A 499-nucleotide genomic window follows, 5' to 3' on the forward strand; every position below is an offset into this window, starting at 1 on the left:
AACACAGGGTGCCTCTCCACCAACACGGGGTAAGGCAGCCATCAAGGCTGTGTTACAAAAAAAGCCTATTTCATCTTCCCAGTGTGTTTAGCTTTTGCTTACTATCCCGGATAGACCGACTACAATGGTTTGTTGATAATAGGCACTTTATAAATATTTGTTCCGGGCTTCCCTGGTGGCGCAGTGGTTGAGACTCTGCCTGCCAATGCAGGGGACACGGGTTCGATCCCTGTACCGGGAAGATCCCACATGCCGCGGAGCAGCTGGGCCCGTGAGCCACAACTACTGAGCCTGCGCGTCTGGAGCCTGTGCCCCGCAACGGGAGGGGCCGCGATAGTGAGAGGCCCGCGCACCGCGATGAAGAGCGGTCCCCGCACCGCGATGAAGAGTGGCCCCCGCTTGCCGCAACTGGAGAAAGCCCTCGCACGAACCGAAGACCCAACACAGCCAAAAATAAATAAATAAATAAATAAAGTAGCTATAAAATGCAGCTTTCTTT

This window comes from Balaenoptera musculus, chromosome 18 (genome assembly GCF_009873245.2).
Source record: "Balaenoptera musculus isolate JJ_BM4_2016_0621 chromosome 18, mBalMus1.pri.v3, whole genome shotgun sequence".
Lineage (NCBI taxonomy): Eukaryota > Metazoa > Chordata > Mammalia > Artiodactyla > Balaenopteridae > Balaenoptera > Balaenoptera musculus.